The sequence below is a fragment of the Lutjanus erythropterus genome, chromosome 2 (genome assembly GCF_056507025.1).
Source record: "Lutjanus erythropterus isolate fLutEry1 chromosome 2, fLutEry1.hap2, whole genome shotgun sequence".
In the NCBI taxonomy this organism is placed as follows: domain Eukaryota; kingdom Metazoa; phylum Chordata; class Actinopteri; order Lutjaniformes; family Lutjanidae; genus Lutjanus; species Lutjanus erythropterus.
Genome location: NC_139318.1, coordinates 3,637,254 through 3,662,713, shown reverse-complemented (window position 1 = coordinate 3,662,713; position 25,460 = coordinate 3,637,254). Strand labels below are relative to the sequence as shown.

At 37.4% G+C, this 25,460-nt stretch overlaps 1 protein-coding gene across 1 annotated transcript in view; it reads right to left on the bottom strand.

Annotated features, from left to right (window-relative positions):
• The window catches only part of cntn2 (contactin 2), a 91,709-nt gene extending 76,479 nt beyond the window's left edge, over positions 1-15,230 (bottom strand). The window contains exon 1 of the mRNA XM_084726303.1: positions 14,926-15,230. The gene's annotated coding sequence lies outside the window, so the exon portion shown is untranslated. The remainder of the gene's footprint in view (positions 1-14,925) is intronic.
• Positions 15,231-25,460: the final 10,230 nt, after the last annotated feature.

Genomic DNA, 25,460 nt, shown 5'->3' with positions numbered 1-25,460 from the left:
CTTCCTCCAGCAAGACTCTCCAGTTAAACCTCTTAAGGATCTTATCTTACCACTAGGAGTCTTTCTGAATTTCATTTTTTTTCCTAATACCAATTTAAATAGCTGCTGAAACTGTTGGATAGTTAGAATGTTGGATTGATTTGCTGGAGAGCTGATTGGCTTCTTATAAACTTGCCACAATCTTAATATGTTATAAGAGAGGTACTGTTTCCATTCAGTCTGTTATAAATTGACAGTAATTAAGCCTCTTGTTCAGGCCGTCTCGACAAGATCAGATGTAACAAGTGCTGCACAAACTTCTGTCAGTTCACTGAGGGACCGTCAATAAGTTACAATTTGAATTGTACTGATTTTGCAAACATTATGATTAAAAAAGTATACTAAGTTGGTCTCATGTAGCACATTTATTCTGATTGTAGTTTTTTTCAATAGCTTCCGTGTCATGTGACTCAGTGACTCTGAATGTATACTGAACTGTATCCCTACACTGGACAAATACAACACACCACACCACTTTTTTATTGGATTTTAGCGCTTCATCTTTTTCATATTAAAGCATTTAAGGAAAATTAATGATTTTACTTCAATATCAGGCTCTGCCCTTTTTCTCTCTAGCTCCTTTGTCTGCCATTAAAGTTTAAACAAAAAGGGAAATTGTGATTTTTTTTTTTTTTACTTAAGCGCAGGGCACTCAAAAGGTGCACACCCAAACTGTGTACACAGTGCCTTGTGCATTCTCCAGCCCTTTCCACCTTTGCCTCAAAAAATCCCAGAAAAACCATGATGTTGCACATAATGTGATATCTTCAGGAAAGCCCACATATTTGCAAAAGACAAGTCTGCAAAACAGTTTAGAGAGCAAATAATTTCCCTCATGATACAATGGAAAACTAGGTTTTAGCAAAGCTTGGTCCAAGTAAAGAGGATTATGTTTTTACATTTATTCCCAAGATAAGTCAGGAATATCCCCTCCACTTTATCCAGGTTTCTCAACCCCATGAGGTTATTGTAAACAGAACGTGATGTTTACACCACTTTCCACTTCACATTCAGCTTAAACCCAAATCCTGAATTCTTCATGAATATTACAGGGACATGGGCATCCACATAAAAAAAGCATCAAATCTCCCATCAGTATATTCCTAAATCTGCCTTTTCAGTTGGATGGTGGCAAATCTGCAGGTAAATATTGTAATTGCAACCTCTTACTCCAACCACCCTGATTATAAAAGCAATGTTATTTTTCTGTGCCAAATGTAAAACCCCACTTCTTAAACAGCTGCTCATTGAAACAGATTCTCACACACTGGTAGATAAAAAGTTCCATCCAGTCCAATTCATTATACACTTACATTTTCCAAACTTTAGAAATATCCAGATATCATCAAGACTGATTAATTCCAAATGTATTCATACTATAATACAAGTACTTGAGAATACAATTAGGTCATGACTACCAAAATGACCATGTCACATCATACTGGATGACAATATCATTGTTCATAATCCATCATCCATCTTTGCTCACTAGGGCTGTGACGTTATGGATTTTTGTCATTAGGGTAGTGTAGCTCCTTTAAGGAAGAGAGCAGTACGTAAGTGTGTGCAATAAGCAAGTGAGGGAGAGCGAGCAGCAGGAAGTGACAATACTGCTCATAGTCGTGCAGAACCTTAAACTTCACATTAAATTGTCAGCGTGGCAGTAAATGTACAGTTCAGGTTACAGTGTGTCACTTAATAAACTCTGCAGCTTTTCAACACCAAGAAAAGTCTTGTCTGTTGTTTCCCAACACACGGTAAGCAAAGCAGGGGAAGTCTAATGTTAAGCAAATGCTAACGCTAGCATTGTCAAACTGCCACATACAAAGAACAGCTGGTCACTGTCACAGATTAGCTGGGAAGACTTGTGAAGAGCACCTGTAACCTGCAGTTATCCATGGTGAGCAGCATGGTCCTACACTTGTATTAACAACACCACACTTGTAAGTCTTGCCCTGTATTCTCAGTGGGTTAGCCAGCCAGCGTTGGCTTACCAAACATTATGAGTGTGATAGCTCCCTGCTGCTGCATGTCCTGCTATTAGCAGTCTGCAGCATGTCCTCCTGCACAGCGCTTCACTGACTTTTAATTTGGACTCGGGCTGTTGGAAGGCTTCTATCTACAGCCTCAACCCTTCCCAGACACCAGGAGCCTTCCAGCCAGTCATCCCACACACACACGTACACATACACACATCTGCAGACAGACTGTACATCTACTACTTAAATATTTAATAGTTAAAAATATAGACAAACCCACTGCCTGAGCACCCTTCTTCCCTACACACCAGATATATATACACACACACACACAAACACACACACACACACACACACACACACACACACACACACACACACACACACACCTCTATTTCAACTCCCTATGATGACTAACAGTGTGCTGGCTCCTATCTGTGAACCACTCTGCTCCAGTCAGGTGATGGCAGTACAACTGGACCGAGCCGGTGTTAAGTCACTGTGACCAGGAGCTCTACATTTAGCCTCCAGTGATCAAAATAAACATGAGTAAAACAGCAGGACATGTATAAACCATACTGTACTGCTGAGGACATGTTGAGTTTAACTAGTCTATTCGGTCAAAACACACAACAGTTTGTTTGGGTGTTTGCCGTTTTTGTCAAGAAATCAAGACACTAAAAAATATAGTCCCAGCTGAGAGTTATAAGGGATTATGGACATGTTTGTTAAGAGACAGTAGAGTCTGTCTGATGACCTGCCAAAAGTTTTCCATCAATATTTTGTCAAAGAAAATCAGGGCTGGGGCATTTTGTTGTCATATCAGAGCTGCAATGGATTAATTAATTATTAAACTGAATATCTTTGGATTGTGAGTAAAACAAGGTATTTGAGGACATCATCTTGGGTTCTGGGAAACAATGATTGACATTTTTCACCATTTTCTGACATGTTAAAATGAACAACTATTTATTGATTAATCATGAAAAAGATCAACTGATTAATTGGCTATGAAAATAATTGTTAGTTGCAGCTCTAATAAACATCAATTCTGGAAATACATCAAATTGCATGATGTGCAGCAACTTGTCGCTATGAACTGCTGTGCCCAGTCAGAGCATGGATTCACCTGGAGAACAAGCTGCAGAGAGCAAGCCTCGCCACAATCATCTAAAATGATGAGTGCATTCTAGACAGAGACACAACAGTTTTTCTCTCTTTAAGCTCCACAAACTGGAAATGTCTTAACACAGCAGCACAACTGTTTCACACAAGTGCTGAAAGTGAAGCAGTGAGCAACCTGTGCTCCTGCAGCAGCAGCAGCAGCCTGTATACTCTGTCAGCACCCATATGAGGAATAACAACATGTGGAATGTAGAAGTCACTTATAGATTTATAGATTTTCTAAACATTTCTTCATCATGCCCATGTTAAAAGTGATGTCTGCACTGCTGCTGTTCACATCATGTGGCATCTAAAGGTGTTATTTTGCTGTTTGTTATTTCTGTTTAATTTCACAGCCATGTGTGAGTCAGAAATGGCCAAAACTAACATTACAGACGGTCTGTAATTTCAATTATTTTCCTCGTCCAGCATTGATGCAAAAACACACTGCCAGTGATCATCTTACCTGCATATGACTTCAATAATGAAATAAATCAAAAGGATAAGCGGAAGATAATGAATGGATGGATGTCAAGTTCAGTGAAGAGTTGGCACAGTGATTAATATCAAATTCACATGCATCACATCTCCTTTTGAATTTGACATGGAGTTAAACAGGGTGGATATTAGACTAACTTTAAAACATGTCACCATTATCATTATTCTAATGTCTGTTTTTCAGGACTATGATTGAAATAAATATTGAAATACTACAAGATACATTTCTGATATTTATTTTAGGTTAATTAATTGTTAGATTAATCAATAAATTAATCACTGGATTAATCAACTAATTGAAAAAATGAATGATTTAGGTGCAGCCCTAAAGAAAATTATTTTATTTGTGTGACATTAACCTCACATCTGTTTGTGAATGTTTAAAAGCTGTTTGTTTGTGTGTGCCCATGTGTGTGAATCTAGGCCTGTGCAATGAAACAACAGCAGTGTGTATTGGCAACAGACATGTCATCAATAGTAATAATTCCATTGGTTAATAAAATGTCTGACAGTTTCACCTAAGTTTATAAAACATAAATAACTGACACAACTCTGTAGGTATCAAAATTAAGTATCAAATGACAGGGAATTTTTTGATACTCGATAATATTGAAGCAATTTGATTACTACCATAAAACAACAAAAGTTTGGTACCTAGGCCCAAACATCACAATGGGCAATCGATCCAACACTTGTCCCGACAAAGACCAGTAATACATTTTATTTTATACATCACCTCAGCCACATATGAAACTGCACTATGATGACAGACTATTCAGTTGTATCAGCAGGGTTGTATGTCTACATAAAGTCTGGGGCTCTGTATCCCAGCAGGCTGTTGTTTCATGCAGACACCCAGTTTGCAGCCTCTCACTGCAGATGTTAAAGGAACAGTTCAGCCCAGAATCAAAAATACACATTTTTCCTGTGACCTGTAGTGTCATTTATCCATCTAGATAGTTTTGGTGTGAGTTGCAGTGTTTTGAAGATAGAAGCGAAATGCCGTAGAAATGTCTGCCATCTCTCTACTCATCAGCAGTGCCTCTTTCCAGGAATCATGACCCGCTTACTTGAAATTATCTGCAGACCTTGCAGCGAACCTACTCTATATGGATAAGTAGTCCGACAGGCCAGAGGGGAAAAATGCATTTTTTATTTTGGTTTGAACTGTTCCAAGTTCAAACAGGCAGTGATTGTACCAGGGCAAGAGGCAAAAAGATTTATTCCATAGATGCAGACAGAGCGTGCTTGTGTGTGTGCAGGCGCGCTCGTCTATGTGTGGTTAAAAAAAAAAAAAAATCATAGGCAAAAACAGGCAGACAGAGCAAAGATGAAGGAGCTTTCAAGAAATCTGCCAATCAAATATTCATCAAATGCAAAGGCTGAGCAGACAAAGAAAAGACAAGTATCTTATGAAAATGTACACTACACACTGACTGCGTGGGGTTTGAAGGAGGTTATTTAAAGTTTATTGTGTGATAATGTGAGTTAACTTTTTGGATATGGCCACACTTCATCAACCAAGCATACAAAACAAGCATAATCTCTGATTCTCTTTCAGTTGGTGATTTGTTACAAAGACTGGATGATAACAGAATTTATTGAATTGTCAACACTGTGAATCTCTTACCAACCTACACTTATTCACACTGCAGCTTTTATTAAATACACAATTTAAATCCCAGATGTTTTAATTGAATTCAATATGTAACCAGATGTTCAACCAACCAATCAGACCAAAGATCAGAATCTGTAATTGTAATTAATCTACACAACCAAGGAAAAGATATAGAATGACTTAGATTATTGATTATATTGTCCAGTCACGTTTCCTTCATTTCCCCCACAATGCTCTTCAGTAACCCCCATGTTCCTTCAGCAAAACATGGGTAAATTAGCATCAGTTATTAGAGAGTGTGATCATTCAGGACTCAAAGAACCAACACAACTCACCACATTACACACACACAGCTTCCATTACTATTTTAATCGTCTTTAGCCTGACGCGTCTAAGTAGCTAGCTCACTGTCACAACAAACCTCTCTAGACCTCTGTCACACAGATTACCCAGAAACCCACCTAACTTAAAGGGGAAGGCTCGACCAGTAACACACAGGTGCAGTGGGTGTGTAATTTAAGTCCTGTACTTAAGGAAAAGTACTAATACCCAAAGTTGAAAATACTCCACTACAAGTAAAAGTCCTGCACTCTAAACTTTACTTTTACAAAGAAATACATCAGTACAAAGTGTCCCAAAATATAAATATGTTTCTACAGTATAGTATTCTGTTACTCTACACTGAGATGTGTTTAATAAATGATGATGACTATTGTTATTTTACATCACCTGCAATTTGATCCTAATTTGTACAAGTAACTTTTGTAACTATTGACCACTGCAGCTGGAAGTTATAGTAAGTTGTATTTATAATAGTTGTTCTTGTGTCTTTTGTTTTAGCGAGAAGTTATGAATAGTACCATCTGTGTAATAAAAGCATAAAGGACAAAAAAGCTGTGAAATGTGAAGTTGCTGTTCTCCCTGTAGACGTTCTCTCAGACCAGCTATCAGGGTGATTTTTTTCTCTGAGCGGAACAAGGAATTCTTTTCCTGTCAGCTCCATATCTCCACATCTCTCTGACAGTCAGGAGCAGCGCAGAGGTTCAGCAGTCAGGACAGGGTCCTGCTGCTCATATCTTTGTGAGATGGAGGGATTGACCTCTCTGCTCTCACCCCTTATTAGAGCACAAAGAGCTGTTGAGTGAACTGGGCACATTGACATGAATCTTCTGTGGGTGAGAAAGGTCTGAGTGAAGGCTTTACTGTTCCACTGCGGCTCAAAGCATGTCTTATGAACCGCTGATGGAGTCTGGTCCATTCAACTGGTGGAGCGATAACAGCCCTGATGTGGAGACATGGAGCGGTGGACGCTCATGCTTCTTTTTTAAGCTAATTGTCTCATGATCATATCCTAGTTGTGCCATCATCTCAAGATAACAAATGGATCTTTTACATTAAGCTTTCTAAGCTCTTTATCCAAGGATAAGATGCACATTATACTGACCCATACACTGACATCTACAATATTATTAGCTAAATTCAGCTTATCACAGATATGCCTGTATTTGTATATATTCTGTGCGTATATGTCTGAGGTAATGTAGAGACAGTGTTGCAAAATAATATCTCAATATTTTGACGCTGTTCTGCAGTATACAACATATATCTCCATATATATATAAAAAAAACACTACTGTATGATGATTTTATAGAATACGATGCATTGCTGTAGACTGAACTACCCAACAGTATATAAAGTAGTTAAAATGAGCTCGACTTTAAACATCTACAACAACATACACATTGATGCAGCAGAAATATTCATCCAAATACATGCACCATCAGCAATGCTACATTTACTTTTCACACTTTCAGTAAATACGAAAATGATACTTAGATACTTTTACCAGGGCTTAGCAATATATTGATATTATTTTCATATCATCATATGAGACTAGATATGGTCCTAGGTTTTGGATATCATTATACTGTATATGTCATAAGTGTTGTCTTCTCCTGGATTTAAAGGATGAATTACAGTAAAGTGATGTCATGTTCTGAACTTACAGAATGTTCTAGCTGTTCTATTATTTGCCTTTATACACCTGGTCATTATATCCACATTACTGATGATTATTTATCAAAAATCCCATTGTTTTAATATTTTGTTAAAGCACCAACAGTCATCCCTACAATATTGTAGCAATATTGATAAATATTGATAAAGAAGTATTTGGTCAACAGTACCATGAAATTTGATTTGGTCCATCCCCTTTGACTTTAATATGAAATGCATAACTTGTAGTGGAGTGTTTTATTTTTGCTCAGTATGTAGCTTCATCATAATGCTAATAAATTTAATGCAACCTGGGTAACATTTCTTTTTCTTTTTCCACTTGCCCTGTTCTGCAGCTAATAAATGAAACAATGTGCCAGCAAAGGCTTGTAAAAATTGCATCTGAGTCAGTAATCTACTACTACCAAAATCAGTTTTCACTTATCCCTGCACAAACTGTTTTACTGGGGATACTAGCTGAAGAACTGCAAAGATTAGTCAACTGATCGAGTAGTCGATCAAAGGCAATTACCTGCCAAATATTTTGATAATTAATTCATCATTTCAGTCTTTGCTGGTTCCAGCTTCTTAAATGTGAGGATTTGCTTGTGTTTATCATTTATGACAATAAATCAAAGGTTTTTGGGTTTTGGATCATTAGTTGGACAAAAAAGCAATATGAAGATGTCACTTTGCGCTCTGGGAAATTGTGATGAGTATTTTTCACAATCTTTTAACGTTTTAATTAATCGTGAAAATAACTAGAAAGAAGACTAAATAATTGTCGTGTTTAATCTTAAAGTATATGAATCAGAACAAAAACACAGTTTGTCATTGTATTCTTGCATATGTTTATCTGCCTGTTAGGTAACAGAGACCAGAGGGAAGTGTGATGGCTCACTCCTTAGCTACTTCTGCCATCAGCTCCAGAAAAGAACTATGGTTCTTTTTTTTTTTTTCTTGTTTTTTTAACCACCTGCCTGGACGGGTGAGTGAGTTGATAGATTTGCTAGCTTGATGTGGTGTTTCACCTGCCCCAGACAATCTGGCAATCTGGCTTCGTTGAGCCTTGCAGTTAAAAAACAGTTGTAAGTCAATGAAGGATGAGGATCTTTAAAAAGTCAAATATCAATATCATTAGTACTGGCCCACAAAAATCCAATTTGACCATGATCTCATTATGTCAGGATTACATCAGAACAGGCTTATCCTAGAGTTTTCAATACAGTCATTCCTCTCAGCGTTGAGAGACAGAGGTGTCCCAGAGGAGAACAGAACAAAAGTCAAGGAGCTCCAGAGGAGAAGTACCGAGGTTAACATGTGTAATTGTTATGACCACCATTTAATTTGTACAATGAAATAATCCTGTTCTGAAATAACAATAAAATCTAATTGTGATCTTGAGACGATGAGCCTACAAAATGACTGGCAACCACAACTGCTTTCAGCTTGTGTGCGCTGTTAAAATCATTAGCAAACATCTGATTCCAGTGGCTGTAAACTGAGCTGAGAGTGATGAGTCTCTGCAGTTATTTACTACCTCTGCTCTTTATACCAGTTAATTAAAAGGGAAGAAATGACCATATTAGCACCAGACTAAATTTTGCTTGACTGTACACAAATAAACTTTCTAAAAGCGCGAAAGGTGTTTATGTTCAGAGAGAGCTGCTGCGGCCATTTACCCTTGTATACTCTGATATCACAGTCATAAACCAGAGCACATAGTCAATGTACAGACTTCTCATCACATCATGTGACTTTAATGGCATAAACATAACAGTGAACATGCAAATAAGACAGGCCTGGAGTTGTTGTAAGGTATATATTTTCTCTTTTAATAGAGCTAAGCTAACAGTTTGTCCCGGCTTCCAGTCTAGGCTTAACACTGACCTGTCACTGTCTGAACTGGATGCACACAACTGGAGCTGACTGATCTGACTCTGGGTTAGACTTGACAGTTGAAGTGGAAGTCGGCGACACTGATGTTACACTGTACTTATACAGGCTTACACCGCTTCCAAATCAGTTACTTTACTTTCCCATCACTCCCATTCAGCTTTTTTTTTAAAAAGAAATGTATTTTTATTGTATTTATGTATGTATGTATGTAATGTATTATTTACTTTTACATATCAGCACCCACATTTATCAAATAAAACAAATCTAATTTGCAAAATGCTACGTACATTATCAGAATCAGATGACAAACGCAACAATTATTAACTGAAAATTTAAGACAAAGTAAGAAAATATCAATACAATTAAGTATAGCAATACTAAGTTTTGTGACACTGTATTGATTCTCATAAACACTGTATTGTGATATATTCATACATGCAAAGATTTGTGGCAGTGGTTCACTTTGTGTTGTGTTTAACTGCTAGACAGTAGTGCTGTTATCTATCTTCACTGTCCTGATTGTATAAAAAGTAACCTTTCCAACTCAAATGTTATTAATATGATAGTGTATTCTTTATACTATGACAGATTTCCTAAAATTTAACAGAAAAGCCAATCCCTGCACACACGTACTGCCACTGCATTACTGTATTACAAAGTGCTGACATTTCAGCCACAAGGACCTTTATTAAGACAGTTTTCCCAAAATTAGATTTAAAAATAGAAATATATCACTTTGCTTCAGTGCTACAATATATTGCAATATAGTGAATGACAACACCTGTATCATGATACGTATCATATCGCCAGTTTCTTGCCAATACACAGTCCTACTCTGTATAGCAGCAGCAGAGTCACAGCACAGAGTAGCAAGAGTCAGATTTCACTCATCACTTGACGCGAGTAAATAGGGTTGACTGGCAAAACGATGGCAGAGCATCTGGTGCCAGAGCAAAAGCACCTGTTTCGTAACATGTGGGATTTAAACCCAATGCTAATAGAGACTCTGATAACATTAAAGCTGAAGAAGGCAGTTTACTTTTGTCATCATTTGGCAAAAGTTCCATAATAACCTTTCAGCAAATTGTAATTAAGAGACTTAGATTACACCAGTATGGAGGCATTTAATGTTTCTTATGCTGTTTTTCGTTTTTTTTTTTAATATTTGAAAACTGGTCACCATTCACTTCCATTGTTCGGGAGATTCTGCAACACTGTTTTCCACTCCAGCAGGTTTTTGTGGGCTAAAAAACTAAAACCGACTTTAAATTGGCATGAGGGCAAGTAAATAATGACTACATTTTCATTTTTGGGTGAACTATCCCTTTAAAGTGGTCTGAGAGAAAACTAGACTTTTGCTCCTCCTCTTGGCTCTGTTTTCAAGCTTCAGAAAATCCAGCCTGTAATGGGAGACTTTGGTCGATTACAGTAAGTTATTCTGGAGAAAGATGATGATGATAATAACAATAATAATAATAATAGTAATAATATATATATATATATGTATATATATATATATATATATATATATATATATATATATATATATATATATATATATATATATATATATACACATACATATATAATATAGCAATTTAGGTATTTTAAAAAGGAGAAAAAGAAAGAAAAATACAAATAAAATAATAAAATACATCAGATTAAAACATGCAAAGTCATTATAGTGGTCAAATGTAAGATAAAAGATATTTAAAATATTAAAGAATTAAAGACAGAGGGCAGTCTCCAGCATCACTTACTGCACCTTTAATAAGGCAACCTGCAAACACTGTCTGATCAAGGTGGCCGCATCTGGAGGCAACACCTCTAATCTACATACGCACAGCTTCAAGCACACCACAAGAATGAGACTACAGTAACAAAACGGGCTCTGCAGTGAAAGACCAGGGAGGCCAGAACATTTTTCGATACACGTAAGCGCTCTACAGATATTGAGCGTCACTAACAAATATCTTTTCTTGTCCGGTGTAATCCGTAACACCGCTGATGTTACGAGTTTACTAACTGGTGGGAAAACTCACTCATTGTGGTGTTCCTGCCCTGGATAAGACAGGAAACAAGTGTTTTTCTCAAAATACACCTGAACCTTTAGTGTTGTCAGAGCAAGTAAACATCTTCATCCATCTCAAAGTGCAATCTTGCTAATGCAGCTAATTTTTTGTTATATTTGGTCACTTCAGGTTTCTTTACAAGTAAGAATGGGTTACAAGTAAACCTCATATCACCTTTCATTTCAGCAACTCAACATCGTGCAGCCTTCTGACAACATCTACAGTATATCATGTGGCAGCATTAAAGGATCAGTCTGCCAAACAGCACTGAGCTCAATCATCTCTCTGCACGTCTTCTCCAGCGTTCCATCTTTGTTCGGTTTTATTTTTTACAGTGAGCACAGCACTGATTTATTTTTCTAAGAACTGCCAAGTCTCTGACAAGTCAGCTGCTGCAGAATGACTTTGTGATGTCTCATTCACTGTTCACTGAAATCTAAACTATGAATAATTCAAGTTAACTGCATGTAAACAGAGTGGGTGTAATAAGGGAATATGGAACTGACTGGATCACTTTGTCAATGATTTTCAGGAGGTTATAAAGTCAGTAGATGTAAATAAGATATATAAAACAACAACTTCAGCCTGGACAAATGTTTTTCTTTATAGCAGCTTTCAACAGTAAATTCCACTGATACTAGTTAAAGGCAACAACATGGTAGTAAAGTGCCACAATATTAACACAAATTTATAGTAAGTGTAAAAATGTACAGCCACCAGATTAAAATGTAGGACTGCACCAAATGTCTTTGTTTTTCTTACATTTGATTTCACTACTGAGGCTTTCAAGAAGCTTTGAATGTCTGTCGTATTTTATGACATCATTACTTTAAAAAAAAAAATCCTTAAACAAAACCCTCAATTTGAATAAAGTGATTAGATCAGCTTTCTTTAATGAATTTAACTTGTCAGTTTCATCACCATAAATGTCATTTTTTGCTGCTGTTAGACCGCTCCATTAATGCAGGTGTGTGTCTCTTTTGTGGACAGCAGGCAGCAGAGCAAACAGGTTTTTGACCACAGTGAAAATGTTGTTTTTGAAAGGCTGAACACCAGCAAATATGGACTGAAGCACAATATTTTGTTAAATAAAAACATCCTGTGACTTTTGGAAATGATTACTTCAATCTTATCATATCTATTTCATTTCAATACATTTTGATTTTTGGACTTTGCACCCCTATGCAAAGTTAACAGTTTGCCTATATAATGTCAGAAAATGGGTAAAAATGTTGACCAGTGTTTCCCAAAACTCAAGATAACGTCCTCAAGTGTCTTGTTTTCCCCAAAAACCAAAAAATATTCAGTTTACTGTCAGAGACGAGTTAAGAAACCAGAAAATTATTCACAATTAAGAAACTGGAATCAGAGAATTTACTCAAACTGATTCAAATAAAAATAGTTGGCTATTAATTTAATAATTGATAAATAACCGATGAATAGATTGATCGCTGCAGCTCTAGTCTATTAATCAATGAGTTGTTAGAAAGAAAATTAGATGCCAACTATTTTGATAATTTTTCAAGCAAAAATGTCAAAGCTTTTGAACTGTTGGTTGGACAAAAGAAACAAACTGAAGACCCTACTTTGTGCTCAGGGAAACTGTGATGAGCATTTTTCCACAATTTTATGACATTTTAAAAACTATTAATTGTGAAAATAAGCAGCAGATTAATCAATAATGAAAATAATCATTACTTGCTGCCCTAGAATGGGCACAGTACAGTAGAGCTGCAACGATTACTCTATTAGGCCTGATCAATTATTAACCAATTGATCGCCAACTATTTTAATAATCAACTAATGGTTTTAAGTTGTTGTTTTTTTGGGGGTTTTTTTCTTTATGATATTAAACTGAATATCTTAGGGTTGTGGGCAAAATAAGACATTTGAGGACGTCAACTTGGGAACATTTCCACCTTCACCTTATAGAGAAAACAACTAAAGAGTCAATCTAGAAAATAATTGAAAGACTAATCAACAATGAAAATAATCATTACTTGCAGCCTTAAAAGTGTGTAGTACACTGCACTATGAGTAGAAGGAAAAAGGTGTAACGTGACAACACAGTGCACAACCTCCATTAGCACAGACACAGTGCCGACACATAATGTGATTATACTGAACAAGATGTTATGACCTGAACATCCTTTACCTTAAACCTGTCAACTCCAGACAGACTCATTTAACATCCCACTTAGTCTAAAGAGTTCATTTAATTTATTATTATAGCATTCAAGTCCATATTATACAGTAGATAATAGTGGTTGAGAAGGTGAGCCTTGTGACTATAGTGACTCATTATTGTGATATTTATACCAGAATTATCTCACCACAAATATGGTGTATGTTCAAAATAGAGCTACAACCATTAATCAATTAATCAATTACTAAATTAACTAAATTAAATTAATCGTCAACTACTCTGTTAATGGATTAATTGGTTTGAGTCATTTTTCAAGGAAAAAAAATCTCTGATTCTTAAATGTGAATATTTTCCAGTTTCTTTACTACTTTATGACAGTAAAGCTGAGTATATTTGGGATGTGGGACAAAACAAGATATTTCAGGACATTGTCTTGGGCTTTGGAAAATACTGAATGAGATTTGTCACCATTTTCTGATATTTAATGGACCAAACAACTAATCGATTGATCAAGAAAATAATCAACAGATTAATCCATGGTGAAAATAACCACTAGCTGAAGCCCTAATTCAAAATCACAAGGGAGAAAGTCAACACGCACAGTAGCAGATAATACTGAATTATCACCTAATCTCTCAGCCTCTAACTCTTGGCATTTATATTGAATTCAATTACTGAAATAAATTCTCAGCAGTTCTGCTGTGGCCCCCCTGTTCAGGACCTCTACACACACTCACAGAGCCCCCACGGGGCCCTTATTGGACGGCACTGCTCAGACTGGTTCATGAGCCTCAGCACTAATTACAAACCTGAGCACCTCCTGGATCTCCAAGCAAACCCTCCTTTAGCAGGCTGACTACAGATCAGTATCCTGAAATGCTCCCAGCATGCACATGCAGCTCAAAAACGCGTCTCCTGTGAGGATGTCACACCAAACTGGAACACAGAATTGATCCCGACGAGGAAACAGTTACTCAGCAAGCAGCATCGTATCTAATTCAACAAAATGTGAATTCATTCACTACACATACAGTAGGTGTACACATACTCACATGGAATTAGAGATGTTCCTTGTAGAAATGTAACTACAAATAAATGCTGTTTAAGCCGAGGTGAGTACAGGCTACACCAAAGCTCCTAACTCATATTATATGAGGTGTGCGTTTGCCGATATACAAGGGGACATTAAATTAGCAGATTTTAACATGAAGTTTGGCGTAGCGTTCACTGCCTTACATGGGAGACAAACACGTTCAGTAACATTACCGTTAGCTGTTGGTATTCTGAGTATGACCGAGCTACACTTGGGCTATTGCGTCAAAAACACTAATAAGCGGGATACCCGCTCATAATCTAACGTTATTAGCCCGGAGAAACAGCTCGGAACAACATCCACAAAACCCGCACTCGCACTTATTTTTCAGCGTTTATTGAGCAAGAAGAGAAGGTGAAATGTGATTTTTGAGAGGAAAGAAAAGGTAAAGGTGTTTGGTGCGAGGTGTGGGTTTGTTTACCTCGCTGAGATGCGGATAGTCTTCTCCCCGGGCGGGCGGCAGCGATGCGGAGCCGCGGATGATGCGCAGGAAGCGGGTTGACGCTGCTGTTCGAGATGATAGAAGCAACCAGGACTCGTTTCACACAGCGTCGCTGCTCTCCTTCTCTCTTTCTTCCTGTCCTCTCTCTGTGCCTTTCTTCCTGTCCTCTTCTCCTCCTCTAACGTTGTGAAATTTCAAGCGAGCCGCATTCAACGACGGGCCAGCTCCTCTCTCCCTCCCTCTCTGTGTCTCTAGTTTCTCCCTCTCCTCCGCATCCCTGCTTTCTTTCGATCACCTTCTGCTCTCCTTTCACTGGCGTCAAGCCCACCAAAATACACATGACGTACTTCCGGTGTCCGTATTTACACAATTAAACGTCTCCTTAATAATTCAAACAACTGGTTAGTCTTGAGTTTTTTTCACGGCAGCCATATTTAAGTAGTATAAACACAAGTGGTACCAATATATACTAATTAAGGTCCCATTCCATTTTGTATAGCAGAGCCTTTCCAGTGAGCCAGCATGCACAAAGCAGCACCTAGATTCTGACTGGCCTGAATGGAATAGTACCTTAATTAATATAACTGGTAACACCTGTGTTTACTATTTAATGTCAAATGGCTGCTATGAAAAAGGTCTATTAACTTGTGGTGGAATGTCTAGCTAGCATAACATCTAATGTTAGCATTTTCAAAGCTACAGTGTTTGTTGGTCATTTTAAATTTTATTTTAAACTAAATTAAATTTATGTAACCTAATAATAATATATTATAATAATAATGTGATATGTGATATTTTTGTTCTTAAACCCGCTATGTTTTTATCAGCTATGTTTCCATCAGCAGCAGCTACTCCTGGGACAAAACAGAACCAAATATAAGTACATGTATAATATACAGTGGTGGACAAAGTACTCAACCCCAGTACTTGAGTCAAAGTATAGATACTCCTGGTCAAATATTACTCAACTACAAGCGAAAGTTGCTCAGTCAAAATTTTACTTGAGTTTAAGTACAAGAGTTCTTGCTTTTAAAAATACTTAAGTATTCAAAAGTACAAATTACAAAGTACATTTTCTAGTATCAATACATGCTGTATTGTTTTCACGATGCATTTACAGAACCTTGTAACTCTCTATAACCACCTAATGATGCACTGACCTGCTTGTAGAACCATTCTGCTACACAAAGTCTATAGAAACACCTATAAAAACTTCAGCATAGAAATACAATGAAAAAAAAAAAGTACAGCTGTTGTCATTTTCTGATGTAACTGTATTAAAATCACATCATAACATTAGATTGAAGCTGACTGTTCTCCAAGTTTAATAACTGAGATTTCTTTCTGTCTTCAGAGGCAGTATATATACATGAATTATGTGAAATTTTTCACCCCAATAAAAACAATCCAACTTTAAAAGCTACCTGGAACAATTAATAATTATAATAACATCTTGAGATTTAATTTAGTCTTTCTCCTGCTGTCACCATTACCGCTTTTTGTTTGAATGACAGAGGGAAAGCTTGCTTGTTCTTGTTACAGAGTGCCTGGACGTATTTCCTTCTTTTACAAAAGAACACCAACAGAACACCAAAAACACCAACAGCTGACTTCAAAACTTAGTGGAAAAGTAACAACAACCTTCCTAGAAATGTAGTGGAGTCAAAAGTACAATATTTGTCTTTGAAGTGTAGTGGAGTGAAAGTCATAAGTTTCCAATAAAACAAATACTCAAGTAAAGTACAGATACAAAAAAAATGTACTTAAGTACAGTACTCAAGTACATGTACTTTACTACTGTCCACCTTTGATAGTATATAACATATATAATATAAAGAATATAATCACACTGTAATAGTGTCAGGTGGTGAAGAAAACTCAAAATGTAATCCTTATACATGGGTGTAGATCAAATATGTTAACCATGTAGTCATGTAACTTGAAGGAATCAGAATTCAGGAAATATAACACCACCATGGCAATCTGTCATAACCAATGTGCTATGATAATTTCTTTATACAATAAATAGATTACACTCAATCAGTCAACCAAACAGCTATTGTCTTCATGTGCATACATATTTTTTCCATGTTAAGTCTCTTTATGTTAAGTTGGACACGGAGCCTCAAACAAGACCTTTTATTTTGAAGGCAGAATATGATCATTTCCGGTGATTTTCTCTCTCCCCCCGGTGAGCTTGACGCAGCCTGTCGGTCGTCAGATGGAGCGGCGGCAGTCTGCGGCTCCTTTTGTTGTGGGCGCTCGGCTGCCTGGAAGTGAAGAACAGAGGCGGCAGGTGCTGCTCCCTCCCTGCCTCCCTCCACAGCCTGCTCCCTGGGGACCAGTGACGAGAAGAGACCCCTTCAATTAAACACTGCGTGGACGTATCACACTTACATACACGTATAATATATTCCAAGTATTGTAAGTATTGTGCTTACTGTCTTATGGTCTAGATTTATTTTATTTTAATTTATTTAGATTTATTTTAAGTTGTATCTGTACAAAAAGGCCAAATAACCAAACAACATAACAGCCAAAAATATACTGAGAAAAAGAGAAGACTAAATAAACAAAGTAATTAAGTCAATAACGGCGTAATTAATTAATAATTTGAAACATAAAGTAGCCTATGTTTATATGACAAGATCTTTTTTCACAGTCTTGAAGGCTCTTTATTTAGTATATTCTAAGGTTTTTAAGCCATTTTTATTACGTTTGATTTAAGATTCAGGGGCTGGCAGTATTCTCCTGTCTATTTGAAAAACGTAGGGATGCATTTATTTTTGCTTTATGGATGTCAAATGTCAAATTTGTTAATTACCATTTTTAATTAAATTGATAAATTGGTTAATTTGAACCATTCATTATTTGCTTCTAATATAATTTGGTGTATCAAGTGTATACGCAAATTAAAATGCTTAGCGGGTTCAGTTTCTGTTTTATAATTCATGTTAAAGGTACAGCTCACGCGAAGATCAAAAATACATATTTTCTCCCTGGACTGTAATGCTGTTTATTCATCTAGATTTTTTTTTTTTCGCTGTGAGTTTCAGAGTTTTTGGGACATCAGCCATACAGATGTCAACCTGTTCTCCATTTTAAGGGTCTAAATAGCACTCAGCTTGTGATGCCCAAAGCACCAAATGTGTCTCTTTCCAAAATCCATAAGGATTACTTTCTTTCTAGGAAACAGCACTACAAGCCAGAAAATTTGTGTTTTTGATTTTGGGGTGAACTGTCTCTTTAGACATTCATTATTTGATCTAATATAATTTGATGAGATAACAGATAACCAAAAATAATTTACTCAGTGAATTCAGTGTACTTTTACAAATGAAACAAATATTGTCAGAAATGAATATTAGTCCAGCACATGTGACAGCAGGAGGAAGGAGGACAGAAACATCATGTATCAACAAGACTATCATGTAAATGCTCTAAAACAAACAAACAGTTTGTGTGAGAGCCACAGCGTGACAGTGGAATCTGATGAGTAATGGATTATTGTGTGAGTAATGAGCTCTGATCTGGTTTTGTAATTTCATATTTCACCCTGGGGCTCATTAGAGCAGAGCAGAAAACATGCAAAGTGCCACCAATTAGATGGACAGGGTCAACTGAAGACAACACACACGACAACAGACAGCACACAGAGGCAGTGCGATCGGGGCCTGGGCTAATTGGTAATTACACAAGTCACAGTGCCTTGAGAAAGACCGATATGTGCTTAATTAATCAGCAATAATTCATGCTCTTGTTTTGCTGGCTGGATAATGAGACTTCATGCTAATTTCTGAATTTCAGAACAAAACAGTTCAGTAACAGTGTTGGAAAAGTGGAAGGAAGCGGTGAAAGTACACAGTGAGTGAAATGAGCTCAGACTGATTCAGTGGGCAAACTCAGAAAGTACACTGAGCAAACAGGCAGTCAGAGGTGTTCAGTGAGGAGCTGCATTACAATGAGAAAAAGAAAATCATTCAGTAAAGCTGAAAAATGATACATGTGACATCCTGATGTAAAGACCGTCTCCTCCCTTTGGAGCACAGACAGTGGTGCTTTTTCATGTCTTATTTGCATGTTCAGTCCATTTTCACGGCAGACATTTGCACAGGTGTTACTAATAACATTAACAATGGCTCTGTTCCATTCACGTGTCCAAGGCATGACAGCATGCACAATACCAGGGCCGAGAAACTGAAGCAGCTTAATGGAGTCCAGCCATAATTCATTTTATTGTTTACACCTGTGCTTTTCATGCTGTGAAAAAAGCCTGTCGAAAAGAAATTCAGAAAGACACTTGTGTGTCTTTGCTAGCCTCTCTGGCTAGCAAAGACACACAACACACTTGTTGTCTCAGTTTTCTCTTCCTCCTTTTCTCCAGATTACATTAATTATTGTTACACCCCTCATCCTCCAGCTCAAACCTGGGGGTCATAACAATCAGGGTGATGTTTAGCTGCCACACGTGTCTCATGTCTTGTACAGTATATTTACAGTCGTTGTCCAGTTTCTTTCAAATGTGTCTGTAAAGTAACCTTGTTGTAAAAACTTTTTACTCACAGTTAATTCATTCATAGACACTGACATTACAACCTTAATATGGCCAAATAAGGAGGATAAACAGCTTCAATAACCAACAAAACCAGGGAAGTTGAGCAAAATTAACATGATCTGTAACAACCTATAAGGTTTTTGTGATTCAGCTCCTTTTTGCTAAACATTTACTTGAATAACAAATTTAATAGGGTGATTTCATTCAGAAACCTGATGACTGTACTGATGGTCAGATAACATTTTACACAACATATTAATATGATATGAAAGACAAACAAACAGATCCAACTCTAAAACAACATTTTATGATTAAGTCAACAAGAATTTATAAACCATGAAATAAACATGTTGATTACATCTGTTGATTATAATCTTTTGACCAACTATTGAGGCAGTTTGGGCTCCTCGATGCGTGTGCACCCTGCAACGTTTGTGAACAAGAAGATGGTAAACATTACTGAACTGTTTTTCTGAATCTAAACCAAAATGATCTTTATCACTGATTTCCCAAGACGTCTAAAACTGCACCTTTTGCAAATCGTATTTGAATTGCTTTTGTAATGTATGAGACATTTAGAACAAAGCATTCACTTGCTGTTTGCATTAGAATTTTGCATTTTTATTTATTTATTTATTTTTTACAAAAAATACATCTGCTGTAAATGTTATATTTAGCTTCTCAGATCTTTCTGTGCAGAGAGACGTCTGCTCAGTGAGGCTGTACAGACTGTTCCTGTGTGTCTCCTGATGCATTTGAAACAAGTATTCCAGAGTCACAGTGGTGTCACTGTGCTTTCCGTCCGTCTGAGCAGCTTTTTTATCAAGTCACAGACAATTGAGTTAAAAAAGGTTCAAGATGACATCAAATATCCTGAGTAGTTGCCATCAAAGGTTTCAAATTAATTTCTTTGGCTGTGTTCCAGGAACTTTCATTTGCCCATTTCTCCTTTTACACTCGGATTTGATGTGAGTGCTTTTTCTCCCTCTGATCCAATCCCCTCTGAGCCTCTTAGCTCTTAGATTTACTGATTGTTCAGCTCTCAACTTCCAAAACACCTTGAGAATCTGAAACCATGACGTCATAACCGCACACACAAACGCATACACACACACACACACACACACACACACACACACACACACACACACACACACACACACACACACCTCCATTCATCTGCTTTTTGTCACACCCTCCTCATCCTTCCCTGCTGCTTTCAGAGCTCTGTTTTTTCAGGGCACGACTCCAGACTTCCCTTCTCTCAGGGTCCTTTTAAAACATCCATCGTCATTTTCCATTCACTTGTTTAAAATTCGCTTTTGTTCAGACATTCAGGTTGTTTAATACTGACTATGTTAATACAAATAAAAAAAACAATTGTAGAGTGGAAAAGCTTTTAGATAAATATCACATACTAAAATTCTCCACTAAATTACTAATTTAAAGGGTTAGTTTACCCAAAAATGAAAATCCAGACATTATTTACTCATCCTGAGCCCAACTGAAGGTCTGGTTTAGTGCTTTAGACCACAAACACTGCTGGAGTTTCACAGGAAAGCCCGCCATTCACTTGCGCATGCACATAGTCACACCATGCACACCCAGTTCAGATGGTATGCACGTGCACATCAACATGGCTCCACGCCAGAGTGAAGATTCAGGCTAAAAACATGGTGTAAATAACATCCTTCAAGTCCGTTTGGCATGTTAAGGCTTTAGGAGACTTGGATTTCACCAGACGAGCAGTATGGAGGCATTTTATTTATTTATGCTGTTTTCCTGTGAAACTCCAGCAGTGTCTGTGGACTAAAAAACTAAACCTGTCTTTCAGTCAGTGTGAGGGTGAGTAGTTAATGACTGAACTTTGATTTTTGGTTGAACTGTCCTTTTAACTAACAGGTCTAGTAGTCTAAACAGCCGACAGGTAAACCCTAGTGTTGTCCTGTGGTTTGAGTTTCTGGAGGTAAAAGAACAAAATATGTTGCTAGGCACTGATTCCTTCAGTGTTTGGGGATGAACATATTTTGTGGGAGACATGGTTGCCAGTTCATACTGTGGCTTGCTGCAGATGTTGCTCATATGGTTCACTAAATTATAGATAAATTATTAGTCATATACTGAAAATAAAGAAACAAAGACTGATTCTGTGCCCCTCACTGCCCCACCTTCGGGTATTTTGTTACCCCGGACAGACTCACCAGCTCATCCCATCATCCCTGTCTGTTTTAACCCCTCCTCACCACCACCACACCCACCCAGACCCCTCTCCATGTGCCCTCTGTGCTCCCTGACGTCCTATTCATTTTCATTTGGACTCTGCGTGCACACAAGTCAGCCAGCAGCGTCCACAAATCATCCACCAACTGTCACATGTCATCTTTCGCGGGCTCGTTGTAGTGTGTGTGTGTGTGTGTGTGTGTGTGTGTGTGTGTGTGTGTGTGTGTGTGTGTGTGTGTGTGTGTGTCGGTGGTGTCAGATTTATCAAATGAGGTTTACAAAGAGTGATGTGCAGCAGCAGCAAATGAACTGAATGTGTCTCCTAATGAAATAGCACAGTGACAAATGTAAGAAGTGTCCATGATGAAATGAAGACGCTGATGTGTCTTTTTCTGCAGCTGCATACTACAGAGGACAGGAGCAGGGACTCCTTCTGTCCCACCACAGAACTGAATTTCATTTACAGCACTTGATGAATTTGACCATTTTAAATCAGTTTTTGACAAACAAAATAATATTTCTCCTCCGTCTTCCTCTGCTGCTGCTTTTTAAAAATGTATTTATCTATTTTCATTGGTGCAAAAGCAAAACAATACAATAGTGATTTTACAGAAACAACAATGATGAAGACAGGGACAAAATACACAGACAAAATTAAAACGCTAACAAACAAACCAAAAATAAATAAATAAATTCATTAATAATTAGGTGTAAAACTTTACAAGGCATATAGAAATGGCCAAAATAATTATAATTATGATTTTTAAAATAGTAATAATTTTATTTATATAGCATTGTTCAAGCTCAAGCTCAAAGTACTATAGTAAAAGTTAATAATCAATAGAAGAAGAAGAAGAAGAAGAAGAAGAAGAAGAAGAAGAAGAAGAAGAATGACACAAATTACATTTTCTTGTTTTGAAATTTTACCAAATATAGTTTAAAATTTCTGTAAAAATAAAAGGGAAATCCAGACCCACACTATTTGTTTTTGCTCACTGTGGTCTGATCGATGAAACAGATGACTGACAGCTCTCTCCTCCAATCAGAAGAATGACTCACCCCCCTCCCCCAGACTAACCCCCCAAGTCAATTTGTCAATACATTTTAAGACGAAAACAAGCTTTTCAGTTCTTGAATCATGCTTTATTTTATTATCTGCCATGCCCACTTTTAACAGCTGTTAATAGAGTTTGTATGTTTGGAGACATGGAAGACATCAATGTATTTTTATTCACATTTTAGTATTGCACTCAGAAAGGTTGATGGAAACATACACACAGCAAAAAACAAATCATATCTCAAATCATGTTCATGGACAAGGTCATATTAAAGACACTAAAAGGAACATTCATAGAGCAGGAGTGTTGCCACAGCAATAACCATAAACAAGGACATTCAAAAATATAGAACAAAATCAAAATCTCCTCCAGCTTCTTTTCAACTGGCTAACATACTGAGACTTTGGAAAAATGTAAACTTAGACTTGTTTCATCTGATCTGACCTCTGTCTCATGACATGTTTCTGACCTGCAGAGGAGTTGAAATTCATTGAGATGTGAAAAAATGTGAAGGGACATTTCACCCCCAAATCAAAAATACATATTTACCCGCTGGCCTGCAGTACTATGTATCCATTTAGATAGTCAGCTAGATAGATAATCCAGACAAACATGTTTTTACAGCTGATATCTCCAAAACTCTGTGACTCACACCAAAACTATCTAGATGGATACAGCACTACAGACCAGAGGGGAAAGATGTATTTTTGATGTTCTGGTGAACCTTGAATGTAGTGGAAAGGACTGCATTTGTATAGTATTTTTGTTAGCACTTTTTTTTTTTTTCCTCTCATCCACTGGCTGATCATGCTGATGTGATGATGATGATGCTGTAAACAGTCTGTTTCAAACAGTCAGTTCAAGGCCAATGATGGTCACTGTAAATATCACATAAAGCCCTGCAGACATCTGAAAACTCTGCAGCCATAATGTTTTATCATACGCAAGGCGCTGTTAGTAGAGAAGTAATGGACAATTCTGCTCTGTCTTGCTCTACGTGATGAAGCAAAATGTGCAATTTAGTGTTTTTTACCGTCCACCTGATGAAGTGGAGGCTTTTAGATGTGTGCTGCATGTTTATGATCCATGAGGGATTCATTTTCTTACACATATAACATTTTACTGCGGAATAATAGCTTAATGGGAGATGGAATCACTTTTTTACATATAACTTAAATGTGTGCAGCGGGAGGTGGAAACCAGTTAAAAACTCTTTGTAGTAGCTTTAAAGTTTTATTCATGCTATGCTTAGTCACATGTGCCAACCTCCTTCCTCACAGTATATGTATACCTACATATCCAATGTATTCAACATTATACTTCCTCTGAAGTTGCACTAGCTTGCTACTAGCTAGCAACAGTAATAGTCTGACAAGAGCTGGAAACCAGTCAAAATATGTAGTGACGCTTGCGAGCTAGTTCAGGCAGTCAACTTGAGCTGCACCGCAAAAACACTCCTCACTCTCTGTAGTACATATCAAACGCACCCTTGCAATCTGGCAGTCTATTTAAATTGCTAAAACCTCCCATCTCTCCCTCTGCCTGTCAAGACCATTGCTGCCTTACAACAGTGTCACCACCTGCTCATTCAGTCCCACCAACACCCCAGCATCAACCTGTAGAGATCAGGCGGCCACAGCAGGAGGTGGAGACAAAAAGCTGCAGTCAAGTTGGACACTTTTCAACAGACTTACGAGAGAGTAGAGGAAGAGACACGAACATCCTGTTAGATCACCTGTAGGTTACCTTTAGTCTGCAGATCATGATCATAGCTGAAGAAATAAAGTGCGTTCTTGATCGTTGATTGAAGTTAAAATAGAAGAGATCCTCCTTTTGACACATGTAACATCTGTTCTTTTATTTGCCTTGTAAAGCACTAAACTGTTCTTTTGATAAGTCATATATATATAACCTTTATTATTATCAGACACAAAATATCTGCTTGCTGACAGATTAAAACATCATCACACAACAGAAGACTGATATGTCCAGCATTAAATATTACAATTACACAGAAAATTAGTATTTTATACAACACGTGGTGTTTGTTGTCAAAATTATGAGCCAATCAGAGCCTGTCAGCTTGTCAATCAGGTGACAGCCAGGCGTTTGCAGTCGGTGGAGGGCAGCTGCTGCATCTGGCTCAACAAACTGCGGCCGCCTCAATCTCCTGAGGTTATCGTTGCCCACATGTGCATGATGTCAGAGCAAGTCGGGATCAAGTCGGGACACAAATCTAACCGGCATGCATTGTGCGGCGATCACCGCTGATCAATTCTGCGCAGGCCTGGATCATCTCGAACGCACCTAGTGTCACAGCAGCTGAGTGTCAGCAGCTGAAGTTTCTTCAAAAAGCCCAATAACGATGATGGTGTTGATAAAAGAGGTACGGTGTGGATTCTCTGTTCAGCTTGTTCGGACTGAATATTAATTAAAAATGAATCAGAATTAAATGCCATTGAATATGTAATTATTATCATTTTAAAAATTAAAGTGACAGGTAAAAATAGATTATGACGGGATTTTTATGACCCTGTCAGTCAAAATGACAGACAATGAAAAAGTCTAGCGCAACCTCTGTATCCAACATATCCTGTGTTTTCTCTAAAGTTGTAGCAACTAGCTGCTAGCTTGCAACAGCTAGCAGGAAACGCACTGCTGCCTACCTGGACATTGTTAAA